The sequence below is a fragment of the Protopterus annectens genome, chromosome 1.part2 (assembly GCF_019279795.1).
Source record: "Protopterus annectens isolate FY-2018-M chromosome 1.part2, PAN1.0, whole genome shotgun sequence".
Lineage (NCBI taxonomy): Eukaryota > Metazoa > Chordata > Ceratodontiformes > Protopteridae > Protopterus > Protopterus annectens.
In genome coordinates this window covers 938,204,260-938,220,845 of record NC_056727.1, presented here as the reverse complement: position 1 = coordinate 938,220,845, position 16,586 = coordinate 938,204,260, and positions in this window count along the sequence as shown.

The window sequence follows — 16,586 nt, the reverse complement described above, 5'->3', positions numbered from 1 at the left end:
GTGTGGTGTTCTGGACTGGTTGTGTTGTGTGTTACAGGTCCTGTGGTCCCAAAGCATGGTATAGAACATAACCTGCCAGTGCGATGTGCATGTCTGACCCTGACGTAGGTGGCTGCAAATGCATATATATGCTATCCCCCACCTGACAGGTAGTACTACATGTACATACCTCTGTAGAAATAAAGATGTCAGCACCCTATAAATACTACAGGTGCAGAACAGATGCCCAGTCATTTGGATAGTGCGCTCTGCTAATGCGTCTCCCTCAAGTGTCATAATATAGTTAGGTAGGGGTTTAAATCCCGCAAATACTCAGTGTGTGTGTGGGTGAGTGGGGTTTGTGTGTGTGAAAGGCTTTGAGAGGGAAATGTCCCTTTTGGCAACTGGGAAAACACACTACAGGATGCACATTCCCCTTTCTAAACACTGATGATGTCAGCACCCTATAAGTACAGCAGGAGAAGGAAAGCCTCCCAGTAATGCGAATAGCATGCTCCGCTAATGCGTCCATCATGAAAGCCATAGCATAGTTAGGTAGGGGCTTGAATCCTGTACATGCTCAGTGTGTGTGGAGGGGGTTAGTGTGTATTCAAGACTGTTTGAAAGAAGTATCCTTTTTGACAACTAGGAGAATACACTACAGGATGCACATTCCCCTTTCTAAACACTGATGATGTCAGCACCCTATAAGTACAGCAGGAGAAGGGAAGCCTCCCAGGAATGCAAATAGCACGCTCTGCTAATGCGTCCGTCTCAAGTGTCATAACATAGCTAGGTAGTGGTTTGAATCCTGCAAATGGCAAGTGTGTGCGTTTGGATGAGGGGGGTTTGTGTGTGTGCAATTCTGTGTGAGGGAAATGTCCCTTTTGGCAACTGGGAGAACACACTACAGGATGCACACTCCCCTTTTTAAACACAGATGATGTCAGCACCCTATAAGTACAGCAGGAGAAGGGAAACCTCCCAGTAATGCGAATAGCGTGCTCTGCTAATGCGTCCGTCTCGAGTGTCATAACATAGTTAGGTAGTGGTTTTAATTATGCAAATGGCAAGTGTGTGTGTTTGGATGAAGGGGGTTAGTGTGTGTGCAATTCTGTGTGAGGGAAATGTCCCTTTTGGCAACTGGGAGAACACACTACAGGATGCACACTCCCCTTTGTAAACACAGATGATGTCAGCACCCTATAAGTAAAGCAGGAGAAGGAAAGCCTCCCAGTAATGCGAATAGTGCGCTCTGCTAATGCATCCATCTCGAGTGTCATAACATAGTTAAGCAGTGGCTTGAATCCTGCAAATGGCAAGTGTATGGATGAGAGGGGTTAGTGTGTGTGCAATTCTGTGTGAGGAAAATGTCCCTTTTGGCAACTGGGAGAACACAGGATGCACGCTCCCCTTTCTAAACACAGATGATGTCAGCACCCTATAAGTATAGCAGGAGAAGGGAAGCCTTCCCGTAATGCGAATAGCACGCTCCGCTAATGCATCGGTCTCGAGTATCAGAACATAATTAGGTAGTGGTTTGAATCCTGCAAATCGCAAGTGTGTGTGTTTGGATTAGGGGGGTTAGTGTGTGTGCGAGAAATGGCCCTTTTGGCAACTGGGAGAACACACTACAGGATGCACACTCCCCTTTCTAAACACAGATGATGTCAGCACCCTATAAGTAAAGCAGGAGAAGGGAAGCCTCCCAGTAATGTGAATAGCGTGCTCTGCTAATGCGTCCGTCTCGAGTGTCATAACCTAGTTAGGTAGTGGTTTGAATCCGGCAAGTGTGTGTGTTTGGATGAGGGGGGTTAGTGTGTATGCAATTTTGTGTGAGGGAAATGTCCCTTTTGGCAACTGGGAGAACACACTACAGGATGCACATTCCCCTTTCTAAACACAGATGATGTCAGCACCCTATAAGTACAGCAGGAGAAGGGAAGCCTCCCAGTAATGCGAATAGCACACTCTGCTAATGCGTCTCTCTCGAGTGTCGTAATGTAGTTAAGTAGGAGTTTGAAACCTGTAAATGGCATGTGTGTGTGTTTGGATGTGGGGAGTTTGTGTGTGTGCATTTCTGTATGAAAAACATGTTAGTTTTGGCAATCAGGAGATCGCACTACCTGATGCACATTACCCTTTCAAAATACTGATGTTGTCAGCACCCTATAAGTACAGCCAGAGAAGAGGAACTATCTAGTAATCCGACTAGTGCGCTTTGCTAATGCGTCTCTGTCATGTGTCATGACTTAGTTAGGTAGGGGAATGAATCCTGCAAATGGCAAGTGTGTGGGGGTAGTTGGGTGTGTGTAAATGCAAGTGTGAAAGAACAGATCCTTTTGGCAAATACTACAATACACCAGATGCTACATATTCCCCCAGTAAACACAGGGGATGTCACCACACTATCAGCACAGCCAAACAGGGCTATTTGGCTAGTAATGCCAATAGTGCGCTCTGCTACTGTGTCTATTACCATTGTCAGAGTACAGATAGGTATGTTTTGTTAACCCACAACTGCCACGTGTGGTTGTGTCACACAGTATGACCTTGTGTGGGTCTTTGTACATAACAATGCATGCCATTGCCTAAACCAGCAATGGCATTGCACACATGATGTATGTGTGTGACACATACACATAAATACCTGTGACCTGCAGTAGTTACCATGTCTGACACATGCCTCAAGTGGATATATGGTATTTGCAATGTATACCAATATGACTGTGTCTTACTGTGCAGGGTCTGCACGTGGTATGTCTCTATACAGTGTGGGTGTATATGGTAAAATACCTACAGCAGGGGATACACATCTGTCTGGGCCATATAGTGTACATGTAGTCGATGTACAGGTGCTGCATGTTCCCACCTGTTGTGGTAGGGGTAACATGTCATTCCACTGCAATTCAGTGACCACATGCTGTGAACCTTTCAACTAGTGTGTTGTAGCTACAGTAATGCTCACGCACAATGTTTGGCTGGATGCAGTCCAGCCATATAAACACAGTTCTTGAGACTGTCATATTGCCAGTGTTGTTATGGAGGATAGGTGGTCTTCCTGTGTATGGGAGGGTTGTGTGTGCCAGGCTATGAACCAGATGGCAGTCCGACACACTGTTAGCTGCACATGATTAGGCCCTGATGCTTTGTGCTGTGCCAACAACCTGGAGGTGTGTATATCTGTGGTACCTTGGGATACCACCCCCCCTGTCCATGTGTGTTACATGTGTAGGGGACGACAGGCATGGCATGGGGCATAACCTGTCAGTGATGGGTAACACCTGTGAGCCATGAATCAGGAATCTGGTACTGCACAGACATTGCAGTTCACTGTGCTGAGGACAGTGTCTGGTGCATGCATCTTCCGGTGTACACTGCTGTTGTTGTGTAGCAGTACTGTTAGTGTCCTAACCTGTGTGACACCCATGGAGGTGGCTATGTAAACCATGCCCTGCAGCATAAGGCAGTATGTGTGTACCAAGGAGCTTTGCCATTATACATCGGGCCATGGGTGTCACGTGCAAGATGACCCTTGCTCATCATTGTGGCTTCCCTAGCATGTAAGCACACATTGACAGCCAGCGGATACCCTATGAATGACAGTGGAGACTGAGCATAATGTAGACATACAACACCCTTCCCACATATAGTGGTAGCATACCTGGTGAGGGTATGTTGGCAACCAAGATCAGGCGCATAGTGGCCTGCGCCACATGCTGAGAGATCCATTCTATGTTCCCTATCATGTAGTCCAGGGAGGTATGTCTCAGGTCAGCCATACTGGCATGGTCAATGAGTGAGTCATATGTGTCCATGCCTCTGACTGACCTGTATGCATGTGTTCTGTGGTGGACCATAGTGCCCCCGAGGCATATCACTGTGATGTTCACCAGATACAGCCTGTTGAGCAGGACCCCAGTGCAGCACCCAAGACACGTACCTGACACGTCTGTAGCAGGTGTGTTGTGTAGCCCTACAGGCTGTGAGTGTGTGGCACAGGGGATGTGTATGCCATGTGTGGCATGTGTTCTGTTCCGGCGGAACATATGCCTGTGTGCCAGCTGCGGAGGTGTGTGATGCTCAGGCAGGATGCTATTCTGAGTCCCCACGTATGCCCCAGTGTGTTCAGCATGCTGTCGGTGCGTGTCAATGTCTGACTTGTATTGTAGTCACTGTAATATATTTTATTTATTTATTTATTTATCCTACATTTGTTGACCGGGATAGTCCGACTGGATGCATGTCCATTTCTAGGGGAGGCCCAGGGAGAAAAGCTACAAGGGTAAGCAGATACAGCATTACATAATACCAGCATTACATATTACAAACAGATTATTTACAGAGATTACATAAGTAAGCAAGTTAAACATGTTCCACAGGTTAATGTTAGTCCTGAGCACAAGTCAGGATTAAATTAAATTACACAGTAAACTGGTTCACAGATTTTACACATTCGAGTTAGCCAGGCTTGATACATTGACATAGCCAGTTAAGTGACAAATGTTGTTTGAGTCTAGTGTTAAATTGACCTAAGGTGGAAAGTAGGGTAATATCAGCTGGAAGTGGGTAACAGGATCTACTTACAGAGTTTGCAAAGAGAGAATCACCGGCTGTGTTATTAAATTTGCTAGTTTGAATTAGTAGTTTGTTAGAGGATTGAAGCGGTCTAGGATTGTTATAGGGGGTGATAATATTTGAAGTGCAGGAGTATTGTCCGGATTATAGAGGATTTTATAGGCCATAATCATTTGGTTATACTGTATTAGGCTGGGTATTGCAAGCCAACCAAGCTGATTTAGATTGATGCAATGATGTGTCCTAAAAGGCAGCCCAGTGGCAAACCTGGCAATGTGGTTGTAGCAAATTGAGTGTTTGTTAAGGACAGTCTTGTTCATATTCGGGAGTAGAGGGGATGCATACAGAAGGGTTGAAAGAAGGTGTGAGCGAGCTATGGCACCTTTAGGTGGAGGGGCTAGGAAGGCTTTTATTCTGTAAAGTGACCCTAGTTTTTTATTGATGGCTTTGATAATTTGGTTAACATGTAGGTCACATTTGAGATTATTGTCTATGATAACACCTAATAGTTTAGTAGATGGGTCAGGGGAGATTATTGTGCCATCAGTTGATGTTATGGTAAAGGTGAAAGCGGTAGACCTACGTGTTGGTGAAATAACAGCAGTTTAGTTTATTTGGGATTTAGGATCAGACAATGTTCAGAAAGCCAGTTTTCTATTGTATTAAAGGTGGTCTGGGTAGCTGACCATAACTCTACTGGAGATGTGGCTGAGCAGATCAGAGTAGAGTCTTCAGCATATTGGATACAGCTGACTTTTGGGATGACAGTATAAAGGTCATTAATGAAGATGGAGAACAGCAAGGGCCCTAGTATAGAGCCTTGTGGTACTCTGAGGGTGTTAGGTAGAAGGTTAGAGAGTTTGTTCTGCCAGAGGCCAGCCTGCTGTCGACCATGCAGGTAGGATTGAAACAATTGGAAGGCTCCAGTATCTACACAGAATGTTTGCAGGGTGTGTATTACAAGTTGGTGATCAACCATATCGTATGCCTTGGAAAGATCCAAAAAGAGGGCTGAGGATATATAATTAGTGTTGCAAGTATGGTTTATGGTGTTAGTAAAGGCTAGGAGGCCTGAAGTAGTGCTGTGATGAGGACAGAAGCCATGCTGAGTGTCTGCCATAAGGCGATTTTGGATTAGGTGGTGCATGAATTGTCTATGAATAAAGTTTCCATAATCTTTGCAAGTGGAGAGAGTATAGCTATTGGCCTATAATTGGAGAATTCAGTAGAGCTGCCTCCTTTGTGAAGTGGGATTACATATGATATTTTCCAGATGGTGGGAACTTTAGATTCTACCATGGTTCGTTTGATTACCTTTGAGACGGGGTAAGCAATAGCATCATCTGATTTTGATAGGTACTCGGCAGGGAGTTGATCAGCAGAAAGTGTAGTGGGTTTCACTGTTTCAATCAAGGTACGGAGAAGTCAAGTGGTGACTGGTTGGCAGCTGAACGCAAGTAGGTTTCTAAGGGTGCTACTTTCAAGACCAGAGGAGCTAGGAGGTAGATGGCTAGCTAGGGCCTGAAATGTCTCAGTAAAGAATTGGTCAAAACTATCAGAAACATCTTCAGGGGGTTTATCAATAGTAGCAGCAGGGATTGGGGTTGAAGTTTGTCCAGGATGTAGTATATATGACATGCCACCTGACAGGGTATGGCATTACTGGGTTCAGAGAGCCCAGTCCCCAGATTGGCTGTGTGGTGGCATCCCACACATGTGTTGTGCGTTCCTGGCCAAGGGTGATGGCTGACTGCATACATGTGGCAGCTGTGTCATTGACACATGACTTACATAAACCACAACTGGACCATAGAGGTGATTCACAGGTTACCTTTGCACATGCTACCCTAGTAGTGTGATTGCCATGGTGAGTACCAACACATAGGGCCAATGGGGAACAACATACTGAAGGTGTGTATGTGTGGGTGTACCGCTACTGTTTCATAGCACTGGCATATATGACTGCACATGTGGGTAAATGCCAGGTAAGACATGTGGAATGTGTCACAGGCAACGTACATGCGTACAGGACAGACAGTGACGTTCTGTCATGTGTAAAGTTGACATATGTATCGTACGCTATGCAGATGTCACTAGGAGTCTACAGAAGCACTGTAAATCTGCATTGCAGGTGTAAGCAGTGTTCCAGGGATCCCCAAGCGAACATGCATGCAAACAAAGCTACAGTAAACAGGGCTGGAAGTAGTGCATTGTACAACAAAGAAGGGGTAACAATAACAGTAAGTAACAATGCAAATATGTAGGCACTATCAACATGTACCCAGGAATACACAGTGCAGATGCCCATGGTAGAACTGATATTATGTCATAGTTATTTGTGATTTGGATTACATTGGTACTGCACACATATCTACATGCGCAAACATCCACATTGCATAGTCGTTGTCGTCAACTTGACACTATTACTGTACATGTCCACCATTGCATATCACTACTTGCGTTAGCTTTCCCCCTGTGCTACCCATGTATGCGGCTATCTGTTGACAACCTTACCACCGGCATGCAGTTATGTGCAGCTGTTACACTTTGGTATGTACTATGGGTGCAGATAACAATTCAGGACTTTCATACAGTTACTGCAGCAGGCATGCTGGGATAAACACACAGTCATAGCAGCACACTGTACTGTTACCAACATGATACTACTAATAGATTCATAGATTCATAGATTCATAGAATAGTACTAGGCTAACTGCCCTTGCGAGCCATTTTAAGCCTAGCCAGTTATCCCTTGTGAGACTCAAACCCTGCACCTTGTGTTTGTAAGGCAAACACCTTAACCATTAGGCCACCCTCCCTACCCTACACTTCTATGTAGTCACCCTGTGCATCAGCAACGTGTTTACCTGTTCCCGCAATGATGTTGGAGATTGCAGGAGGTGGCACAGTGTCATCATATGTACAGGGTGTGAATTAGGTATGCCTGAGTCAGCCACTGATACCGCCAATTGACATGTGTGTGTATGTGTGTTGGTGAGGGGCAGCAGTACAGGGTGGGGCAGTGTTGGTGCAGTGTGTGCATGTATGTGGTCACCCTAGGTGTTAACATTTTGCATGTGTGTATGCACGCACACAGTTCCACCTCATGGCTGCCATATACAGGGGTTTGTGGACAGCCACAGACTGCACCTGGCAGGTCATACAGATCAGTGTCTGTGTGCATGGACACGGTACCTGTGCCTGTCAGGGGTGCTACGGACCGTATCCAGTACTAAGCCGGACTGGGTACTGTCATCAGAAGCGGGAGTGTGTTGACTGGACACAGGTCCCTGTTGGGACTGTCCAGAGCCATGTGTACGTGGTCTTCTGGGGCATTCCGATGACAGCACAGACCCAGTATTGCTGGGGCTGCTGCTGGCACTATGAGGGCATGCGCGAGCCTGTTGTCATCCGCGCCGACTGCCAGCTGCTGCTGTTGTCAGCATACGGCCACGTCGACACCGCAAACAGCCACCATTGCCCTGGCTCATGGACATCTGGTTGTGGAACTGCTGTAATATGTCCCCACAACGTCTGTCTATGACATCAGTGAAGTTATGGATAGCATCCGCAATATCACGCATACTGTCTATCATGGCTGTGCGACATGCTCTCAGCTCCCTCAGACCCTGTCTGGTGTACCTTTCCATACGCGACTGTGCCTGCATGACAGTCCGAAACATAGCTGAGGTTGACAGACCTCTTTGGGCATGTCGGCCAGAGGCAGTACGCCCACAGATGCTCCCACGAGAACCCATGGACAACTGTCTGTGTGGTACCATCGGAGGACCCTGCCCATGGATGCTGTGTGGGGACGCATGTGCCACAGGTACCACATTACCCTGGTCTATGCCCACTGTATCCTGTCCATCACCTAGGGACAATGGTGACAAAGGATGTACTGGCAGGATGATTGTGCGCAATGATAGGGTTGACAGCTGTGTACTGTCAATTGGCTGACCAATGGCGGACCCTGACACACCTTCCTGTACCATTACACAAATATCATCATTACCAGTACCCGTGGCACAAGATTCAGGTTCCCTGCTGCAGGTCACCAGAGCAGCACCAGAACCTGTGGGAGGAAGACAGGAAACACAGTTTTCAGTCTCCAGACATTGTTACCAGTGATGCACTTCTACACACTTGCACACATGCACACATGGACACATGCACACATGCACACATGAACACAGGCACACATGCACACATGGACACAGGCACACATGCAGACATGCACACGTGGACACATGCACACAGGCACACATGCACACATGCACACAGGCACACATGCACACATGCACACATGCAGACATGCACACATGGACACATGCACACGTGGACACATGCACACATGCACACATGGACACATGCACACATGCACACGTGGTCACATGCACACATAGACACATGCACACATGCACACGTGGTCACGTGTACACATGCACACATGTACACATGCACACATGCACATGTGGACACAGGCACACATGCACACATGCACACATGCACACGTGGACACAGGCACACATGCACACATGCACACGTGGACACAGGCACACCTGCACACATGCACACATGCACACATGGCCACAGGCACACCTGCACACATGCACACATGCACACCCCGCAGTATACACACAGAGCACTACTGAGTTACACTACTGTTACTAGCATTATCAGGAGTATTATGGGTTATGTTAAACACACTCACCAGCATGGATGGCCTGCCTTGCTGTAACCCCGGAGGGACCAGCAAAAATGATGAGATTAATGTCAGTGGGCACAACTGTGCCATTGATATTGCATATGATACAGTGTACAGAACAGTCAAGTGTACATATGGCATATTACCTGCACGCTCCATGTCGTGCTGCTGTATGGAACCAGCCTCCATCATAATGCATGTGTACTGCTGTTACTGTTCCGGGGCTGGAGCCACAACACTTAGGAGTAGCCCCTCCAGTCTGGTGAGGGGGGATGTGTGGCCACCCCACCTCCTGTGGCAACCTGTTGCCTGTGGATATCTGATGCACGCTGATGGACACTTCGGATTAAATCACTGCAGTGATGTCGTACCTGCTCATATGTCCTGTTATGCGTGCTAATATCATTTACCCTATGGATAAGGTCTTGCCACAGTGCAGCCCTCTCCTGCTGATTCTGACTGGTGCGGGAAAACAGGATGTCATACTCCCACACCAGGCTCTGGTGGATCTCCTCATCTTCCACTACAGAGTAGGTGGGATTACGCTGACGTGCCATCTCCCTGGAAGAGAACACAAACAGGATATCAGCAGACCATGTCAGCAATATACGGCACACATACTGTACATGATACTCATCTGTAGTGATATACTACTACTCCCATATGTTGCATGTGTGTGTGTCGTGGTGGATACACAGGTACATGGCCAGATATCAGTGCTCAGCCAACACCTGTGCAACAATACCTGCCACATTCCACACAACATAGTAGCATGCCCCATCGGTCAGCACACACTGACAGGTGCAATGCACAACCTCACTCTGGGGATTCATCCCAAGATACTGTATGTGGGACGCCGTCCACTACTGTGATGTGGACAGAAGCTACTCAGCCTGGATATACATATCCAACCACCACCACCAGCACAGTAGACTACTTTGATATGTATGTGATTAGACAGTTATTCACTTCCTGGGACTGAGATGTTATCCATGCAGCGCACTGGGCCAGTGGAAGCCACAAGCCACTCTGCTGACCCCTTTGCAAATGCTTACCATGGACATGCCACAGATTGCATGGAACTTGCACACACATTTCTCACCCAGACCATATGCACAAAGGTTAGGCATCCTGTCCGATGGACCCCAGACAGAGGCAGATTGTATAACAATAGCAGGAGGCTATTGCAGGACAGAACACATTCACATTAAGGGAAGGCATCTGTGGTCAGCACTGGTACTATGCTACGGTCCATCATAACAACGGCCATGGCCTACTCTGGAAGGGGAATGGCCACAAACACTATGGATGACCACAAGGCCTTCTTCAGTTATGTTACACATATGGACCACATGCCTCAGATATGCTCTGTGTTAATACACACCTAATTAACATTCACCAAACACATGGATATTGGCAACAGTCTTGCAGACATGTTCGGTGTACGTATCCCCCCTCCTTTTCCCCCACCAGTTGAAATATTTATCACAGCTGTATGTAACCTCCCTATCATCTCACATGTCCAGGTGAGGGCCGCCTTCAGCAGAGCAGAACACACAGCATCACTGTGACCTCATGGTATCCCTGGATGTGTGCTACCTGCACTCCTAGAGGACATACCACCGCATATCACACTGATAACTTATCTTGGCCGTACTACAGGATATGCACCTGGACAGTGGCATACAGCGACAGTGGTCCCACACCACTAAGTAGGCACCTCGACTGACCCTGGGAACTACCACATCATATGCATAACCGGCCTGGTCTGCTAAGCTATGGAATTATGCAGTATGGGATGCATATGCAGTGATATTGGGTACCTGCAGACACTTGTTCCCAGCCAGTGTGCCTTTGTGATGGGCTGATCCTGCCTTTTGAACCTGGCTGACCTTTCAAAGCAGTCACTACAGCTATTGCTGTGGGCAACACAGAGACAACTGCTGCCAGGATCATGGCCTAAGACTGATTGACATGTAATGTATGGTCATCCCCTTTTGGTGGAACTACGTACACACAACATATCACATGGACATACCTATAGATACAGACCTATGACACATTTGGAGGGTTACATTATGCACACTATTAACCTGCTACTTTGCATTACCTGTGTTTGTCACAGCTGATTGCGTTACCACTGCTTCTGTTGCTGCTGCTACTGTCACTGCTGACAGCTTCGGGTGACAGAGTCACAGAGTATAATATTTTTTTTGTTCTCTCTCTCTCTCTCTCACTTTTCTCTCTCCCTCTGTCTGCTTCCAGACAGTGCAATGAATGTATTGCATGTGTGGAGTGTTAGTACTGGATGCTTTTGTAGGTATCTGCATAGGTCCATGTGATGGCCTCTGCCCCAATTGTAAGCCAGCATTTGCTAATTGCATACAGCCAGTTGTGTACTGATTGCAGTTCTCACTGTGATTTCAGGTCAGTGCTATAAAAGGATATGTGGGATAGGCGTTGCCCTTTCAGATTGTAAGGGCGGGGACCATGCTGGTATGCTGTGGACAGTGTTCTGTGAGTGTAAAGGTTAGTATCTCTCTCATGATTCAGGCTATGTTGTAGATTCACATTTCTCCATTCCTCTCTCATATTCCCTGCAGTAAGTGTGTATGCACAATGACTCCTACAAATATATATATATATATATATATATATATATATATATATATATATATATATATATATATATATATATGTACATATACATACATTTATATATGTACTTTAACTGACATTATTACCTACAAGCTACCAACTAGAATGGCTGTTTGTATTCACACAGTACTATTGTGGGAATCCAGTAGTTTTGACAGTAATTCTACCTGACATGCTTTGGGTACTACACATCCTATATTCCCTTTACATTCATCCCTACTATTACATGTTATATTTATTTTAGCACAATGTTCTTGTATAAGAGTCATGGCGTAGTGGTAGGTCATACAGACTAGTGTTTCCATGGTCCAGGGTTCGGAACTGATAGTGGGATTTTATTTTGCTTTTGAACTGAGTACAGGACCTATCAATCAAAGTGACTAAGGCACTTTTAAGTAGTTGTAACTGGGTTAGCACTGGTTTGCGCAGAGCTCACGCATGCGCACTGGCGGTCAGCTCCGCGCACACCCGCTTACAACTGATTAACAGTGCTTACTCTGGCGCACACCCGCACTATTTTCTTTGAAAGAAAAGAAAATGGGGAGACAGGAAAGTGGTGAAAAAGGGGTCACAAAGAGGGTAAGACAGTAGGGAAACAAGCTTGGGATTTGCAGGAGGGATGTAGGTAAGGCCCATAGCTGCCCATTTCTTCATCAGCAACAGCTGTGCATATGTATGTAATTTGGTGTGACATTTGAAACCTTCCACCACTGAGAGAGGTGTCAGGACAACAATAATACTTGTTGTACAGCCAATTGTAATTGATAGATTCCATGTCCAGCAGACATGTGTGCGGAATGGGCAGCTATGTATGAGGCGTAATTTTTTTGTAGGTACAGAGTGCCTTTTTTTTTTTTTTTCAGGTGAGAGTGGTATGTCAGGTGAAGGAAGTCGGTACAGCTGGGGAGGTAGGTTGGGTAGATAAACAGACAAGACAAACAAGACGCATACAGGGGCGGTGTATGACACGTGTGGGGGGGTTACACAATTGATGGGGAAGGAGGTTTGGATATCCAGAGCCCATGAGCCCACAGATGGCAACAGTGGAACTGATATCCCCACCCATAGGCAGTTGCCACTGTTCCTTCACTGCCCAGGGAGGGGCTGTGCTGGGGGCTGTGTAGGCTGGGCAACAGGCATGCCCATTAGTTGTGCCACCCATGCCTCAAGCTGGCATAGGGGCTCAAGAACAGAGTCCCGAATCTCCCTATGCACCACAGTCCGGATGCTACAGAGGGTGAGTGGTGGTTCTCCTCTGGCCACACTTGCAGAGGGGGGTGAGCCCCATCCCCTGCAGCGCTTCCACCCGCAGGTGGCACAGGGCCACCTGAGGAGGGTCCGGACTCGGCACTAGTGCCAGGTGTACTCGCCAGCTGAGGTGGGAGAGGTGGGTCCGCTGGAACCCGCCTTCCCTGTCGTCCTATGTTTTGCATTATGTCATGACAGTTTGGGTTAGTGACATATAATATCATTCACAATTAGTTGTAACAGCATGCATTAGTATTCCCATTAACCAAACACCCAGATATTCACACCATTGAACAGCGTGCATAACACATGCATAATTTGAACAGCAATACACAGTCCAACAACATGCAGGGTTAATTGATGGCAACAGGCCATCAGGGTTGGATGTATGAACAGGGCAGATGCATCAACGGACATGCAAATATATATGACCCAACAGGACAAACGTCCAGGGGTGTTAATTGTGATTGCACATACCATTTTCACGTGGAATGGGTTATATGTGGTTATAGGGTGGGGTGAAGAAAATAATATTAACACCTTCAAATACCAATACATATGCTGTACATTTCTAATAGCTACAGATATATACACACTACTGTTCTAACTACAGTTTCCTATATGATAACTATTTCAACTTGGTGATAGGACTGTTACTGCAACATCAATATACATGTTATTGTTCTTCATACACATTCATATCTAGCTTTGTTCAGCTACATCATCCTGCTACATTTGCTTTATATAGCTGTAGACTAGTGTGGATGTTTGGTATATCAGACAATCATCCTATCTGCATATTGCAGACTGAGAGCAACATATCCAGATTTTGGGATACACATTCCAGATGCAGCAACACTTTGAACAGATTTCGCTGTTTGGTTTTGATTCTTACATGCATTTCATTCTGTCTTGACTGCAGTATACTTTATTCAGGGGTTATTACTACTGTATTGCTGGATTCATGACACTTTCTCACACTCTCTCACTTGCTTTCATTTTACTATTCAGGATGGTACTTACTTCTAGGCTTTATTGACATGTTTTACCTGTAGTTATTACAATCCTTTCCAGCAGTCTCACTTCTGTCATGTTTCAGTATTTCAACAGGGATATATTTCACACATGTGATTTCATCATCTTCTGCAGCTATACTTTTCAGCCTGCTGCAGGTTGTGTACTATTTTCTTACAGGTGGGGCATTTTTATTTCAGAATTTATGTCAGACAGTTTCATTTTTCGGTTTAACTTACAGGCTGAAACTCACTTTTGTAATCAAGCAATACTTGCAGATACTTTCACACTGTTACTTGCACATTTTATTCCTTAGTGACTACACTGCACTCTTTTGCTGACTGTCATACTTTTATATTTCTTTACAGTTACTGGTAGTGGATTACTGACCTGCCTGGTGGCGCAACCGCACCAGCCTATCGCCATAGGCTCTGCGGTTCACAGAATGGACACCTGCAGCTGTAATATAAATGAATTAATATTGGAATACACATCTCCATAATATCAGCTAGTTTAATTTCTTACATACATAATTAAATTTAACTTACTCAGTAGTGGGGCATTGGGTGTTTGCCGGGCCTCCTGGATCCAAAGGCTCAGTTGGTCCTGCTTGCATCTCTTCAGGTCCGCATGGTGGTGATGGACCTGCTCACCAGTCCTTGGAATCCCTGTGGCACTAGTGAGATCATGAGCCAACCGGTCCCACGCCTCAGCCCTGTATGCTCCACAGAGGACCTGGCCCTGCATGAGTTGGGCCTCATGATTGTGGACTAGGAGCCAGACCATGTACCTGGACTCCTCAACGCCCCACCTCTGTGCTCGAAAGCAACTACCCTCTCCTACTCCTGTCATTCTGCCTGCAGTTCAGTTCTACAATTGTTTATGCTGTGTATTCCCACCTATGGGGCTTATATAGTCCGTTTTTCCTGCACATATCTGTGATTGGCCATTTTGGAATTGTATCAACTTCAGTAAACCTGCATTGTCATGCTCCAGTTTGTATTCATTCCTATATATTAGCTATTATTGCATTTCTAAGTACTGCTGTCATGGCTTAGTGGTTTGGTACCTTGACTATGGTGTATAGTATCCTAGGTTTGAACCTGGCCACTGCTTTTTATTTTTCATGACTGTCTAGACATGCTGAGGGGTGTGTCTGTGTAAAGGCAGTTTTAATACGGCTTGCTCAACATTGCCCGTCGGTTAGCTTGTTTGCGTAGTGCGCAGCTCCGCGCAAACGGGGTATGCTGGTTTAAGCCTCATTTGGCTATCAGCACGCATATTACGCTCAGCTCAGCTAGGGGCAGATAGATTTAGCATGTTAAACCACTGCTCAGCTACGGGCACTCATTTTGCACCAGTTAAACCACTGCTCATCTACGGGCAGATGCACTCACCCTGTTAAACTGTAGCTCAGCTATGGGCACATCTGACATTTTTTATTCTTTTGTTACCTCACATTTCTTCAGTATAAATGGGCTATTTCATTACATTTTACATAAAATGTGGTTTTATGTGTACATATTTGTCAGGGACTTGTTTCGTGCTTATTTTGTTAAAATAAAAATTGGTGTTGTGGGGGCTCGAACCATGAATGCCTGCTCTTCAGCCAACATCTCTACTGCTATGCTATTGCTTCCTGGCTTATTTTGCATATTTAGTTCTTATATGCTTTCCCACTGACTGCTAACTGTAGCTGCGCTACGGGCACGCCCGCGCAAACGAGCACACTCACGGTTAAACATTTTTACAATTTAAAAAATATATAACATGTTTATTTATATGTTTTCTGTTCATAGTCTGTGGGGGCATGTGTTGTGTTCTGTTTATTCACATTTCCGTGGACTCTGTCGTGGGTGTTTACTTTGGGCACTTTTCCTCTTCTGGGGGCGTGTCCGCTTACAGGGCTCGGCCTATGGACATGCCCCCTACTGTCTTACATGGACAGTGTTAGCCTTAGGTGTGATTCAGCATGCTCTCATGAATATGCAAAGCATGCTGACATCACTCCGTTTAACTGCAGCCTCCGTGTATGAGTTATAACTCTTACACGGAGGCTTCGTGAATCCTGCCCAATGTGTTATTCTCTGCATCTCACCATGATGCCCATAAGGTTTTAGTGCACCATATTGCCTTTATTCAATCCACACCTAAGTCTTTTTGATCAGATGTTTATAGTAAATCTACAATCAGTAACTCATATTTAGATTTTAAAAGTAACCACCATTATAAAAATGAAAAAGGAATGTTTTTAAAAGTCAGCTTCTTAGGTTATCCAGAAAAAAATCTGTGAATTAAACATTTTTTGAAAAAGTTGTAATATTAGAAAATATGTTTATAGATAGGTAATACCCTGCCCATTTTCTTGGCAATATTATTTCTGAGGTCATAGTAAAACAAC